Here is a 4,190-nt window from a genome sequence, read left to right as displayed (position 1 = left end):
TAATAATAATAATAATAATTAGCGGTGTTTATTTACTTTTGAGATGTCCATGTACATGAAAACAATGATATATTTATACACATGCACACATCCATCAAATATGTGTCACTTGCATATTTTTCATTTTAAAATCTAACACCCTCTCACTGCAATAAATGCAAAAGCCTATACAAACACATGCTTCCGCATAGTCCTGATTTTATGTAACTCACATGCAGGCTTGCATACATACATATAGCCACATAGTTTATTAGAATCCCAAACCAAAGGAATATATTCTAACATCAAAACAATTGCATTGCTTCCCTCCTACTCAAGAAAACCACCCAGGCTCGTAATTCTTGACCGAAATTTCTGACAAGTATAACAGTGGATCTGGACTTTAAGCCAACTGGTCAATGCAATAGACATGTTTTGGACTTCCTCAATCCCACTTTCACCATTTGCCTTAAAGACCAGATCAAATTTCTCCATAATTTTCTAGATTTTCACCCCAAAACTTAGTTTTTTGCTAGGAGTTACCCCCCTTGCTTTTAGATTTTTAACTTTTTATCACCACATTTGTGTTGAATTACATACACTGCCTTTGTTTCAATTTATTTTTTTTTTAAATTGAAAAATTCAGTTAAATAATGTTGTCATAAATCAACATGAGATTTTGAAGGAAGGTTTTAAATTTAGATCCTTTTAAAACATGAAATTTGTATCAAAGAACCAGGATCTCAGGCATGGTTATGGGCAGAGATAAATTTTTTGGCTAAATTTAGTTGGATAAATTTCTAACTTCTTTTGTTTATTTAAATTGTCCATCTTTTCATTTTTTTTCACCTTGCCTGGTCAATTCTGTTCAGATGAAATTCTGTTATTGCTGCACATTATGAATTAGCCCAGGGCACTTTAATATATGTGAAATATATGTTATTTTCCAAGGATGGTGGAGTGAAGTTAACTCATGCCAAGCAGTACTTATTATTATTTTTTTTCCCCTCTGATTTTTAAACTCTACCACAATCGGTAGAATAATTACCAGGTATCATTTTCTTTGATAGTATCCGTCCTCTGCAAACTTCAATTTCTTGTGCCAGTGCAAAAGAATCAAATATATATAAATAATCCGGTGTATGTAATTGAAGCAGTATTAAATTAAAATAGCCATCTATATATTATACTTAATGTATATACACCACTGACAGGCAATATATTTCCTTTGGTATATGTTTTGTTTTGAAACACTGCATGTCCATAAGAGGTTAGCTTATTTTGGATGAAAGCTGCAGTGACTTGCCCTTTATCCTATAAACTGGCCATATCTGGCCTCTCACACCAACCATATAATGTCATTCTAAAAGTAAACAGTCACATCATCGATATCTCAATGCTACAAGATAATGCATGATTAATTACGAATGTGAATAAATAAGCATTACGTTTGACAAAGTGATACAAATGCTAAAAGTTTGAATGAGATGAGAATTGAAGATGAGGGAACAAAGGTGGCCCTCAATGAGTTAGAAATATGTTCTTCCAAACACCAAGTGTGATTGTGACCCAGAACCACAAACTATGGGAACCTGTTGGAATGCCTTCCTCTCATACAAAAAAAAACCATGTTCTTCTGTTTTCCTTGTATGAGGAAGTTGCAGACAAATATATTCCCATATGGCTGAAGTTTGTCCAGATTCCACCTAATAGATAACAGCATCAACAATGGAGAAGGAAAGATCCATGTAGTGGGGGCTCCATTGTGATTGTACTGCTCCCACTAACACCACATGTAAAGAAGCAACAATATATCATTGATGCAGGCATCTTGGATATTCCGATTGCACAACAAAAGTTTAACCATTTGTTTGTTTGTGGTGGCAAGAAGTTTTAGTCTTCAGTTGTGCTAGACTGTGATTAGGGTTTGTGAGGGTGAGTTGCACCAGATCATGACTTTTGGTCTCTCTTCCTGGACTTTCTGAACCAGTGGCATACATATATTGTGTGTGTGTGTGTGTGTGTGTGTGTGTGTGTGTGTGTTGTAAGATCATTCCAAGGTTTATTTTTTTTGCACCAAAATGTAAGTAGGATGTTCTTAAAACAAACATTTTTTAAAACTTTTTACAAATGTTCGTGTGTCTGTGTTTGTGCCCCCTTCCATTGCTTGACAACCGATGGCGGCGTGTTTGCGTCCCCTGTAACATAGTGGCTCGGCAGAAGAGGCCGATAAAATAAGTACTAGGCTTACAAAGAATAAGTCCTGGGGTCGATTTGTTCAACTAAAGGCGGTGCTCCAGCATGGCTGCAGCCAAATGACTGAAACGAATAAAAGAGTAAATGTTGGTTTGTTTATGGCCCCCATAACTTAGTGGTTTGGCAAAAAGAGACCAATAGAATAAATGCCAGGCTAAAAAAAAAATAAGTACTGGATTTGATTTGTTTGACTAAACCCTTTATGTTGGTGTCCCCAGCATGGCTGCAGTCCAATGACTGAAACAAATGATAAAAAAAAAAAGAAAAGAAAATTTATATTTCTTCATTTATTAAGTCTAATTGTATGTGTGTGATTGGCAGTGATTTTCAGTTACAATACACAACACACAAAGTACTCCACAATATGAAAATAGTGAGAGTGTATAATATATTTCAATGATAATCCTACTAACAAGCAACAATCATGGCTCCAAGTTCCCTGCCATGCAGAGCCTTGCACTTTTTAGATGGACATGTTGTTGACTTAAGTCTACAACATGTCCGTCTGAAGAGTGTAAGGTTTTCCTTTGCATGAAACTCAGAAGCATGCTTATTGCTCTTTAGTTATGATTGTCTTGAAATTCTGTGTGTGTGAAAGACTTTTCTATAATGAAGTATGGAGTGAGAGAATGAGAGGGAATGATAGATGCTGATAAGCATGCTTGCTTGCAGTTTGTATATATTCCTGTATACACACCAGAAGAATAGATAAGCTCATGTCAATTGAAAGACAAGATTTATCTTCTCTGCCATCTGTGCAAGAAAGTCTATATTTGACTCTAATATTTAGGGATTGTAAAAAGGAATAACAAAAGGTGTCTTTATTATGTTTATTGATGCTTTTTGAGTGAGTGTGAGGTGGGACCCCACACTGTAAATACAGAAAGAGAGAAAGAGAGAGAGAGAAGAGAATTGGGTTACAAAACTTTCAGCTTTAAACATTTTATTCTCTGTTATCTGTTTTATGTATGATAGCTGCAGGTTTGTTTCCCTACTATGTGGTCTCAGGTTCAGTCCCACTGTGTGGTACCATGGGCAAGTGTCTTTTACTATAACCCTGGGTCGACCAAATCCTTGTGAGTGGATTTGGTTGAGAAACTGAAAGATGCCTCTGTCTTGTGTGCACATGTGTGTGTACTTTTTTCTTGAGGTCACATGACTGTAAACAGGCATTATCATCATCAGACAAAGGATGTTGCTCACATCCAGTCTTCCATGGCAAACATGTCTGACCTAAGGGAAACATCGCCTGCAGGGAAACTGACAAGGGTTGGTAACAGGAAGAGCATCCAGCCATAAAAAAAAAAATCTACCCCAACAAATCTCCTCAGAGTCATGCAAGCATGGGAATATGGATATTAAATGATGGTGATGTTCACCTGAGAGAAATTACATCAATAGACATGTCTCCCTAAATAAAAACATCCATTTATGAACACACACACGTTTATGCATTTATAAACATATACATGCACGCAGATAATTACAAGAAACATATAAACACTTTATGAATGACTGCATCTATAGTTTAATTACTGCATTTTTCCCTCTAAATAATTATTCAAATCATCATAGTGTTTTTCTAAATCTATTCTTTTGCCTATAACGTAGACAGAGGAGCAAACCAACTTAATATTTTTAACATTAAAGAAGAACGTTGTAGCTTTGCTTGAAGCATTGTGATAAAGAAGTAAAATAATAATAATAATAATAATAATAATAATAATAATAAAATATTCAGACAAATACATAACAAAAACACCAGGACTTACAAATATATATAACATACAGAAAATTGCACTACTGGGCACTGCACACATCCTACGCAAAACACTTTCAATACAGTAACCATAAGAGCATCACAGCACATACCCAAGGCACACAGAGCTGCGCTCGGTAGTGAAGTGAAAGCATGCTATAAAAATAAAACTACTGAATAATAATAATAATAATAA

Source organism: Octopus bimaculoides, chromosome 6, assembly GCF_001194135.2.
Source record: "Octopus bimaculoides isolate UCB-OBI-ISO-001 chromosome 6, ASM119413v2, whole genome shotgun sequence".
Taxonomy (NCBI): Eukaryota; Metazoa; Mollusca; class Cephalopoda; order Octopoda; family Octopodidae; genus Octopus; species Octopus bimaculoides.
Note: the sequence above shows the minus strand (reverse complement) of the source record.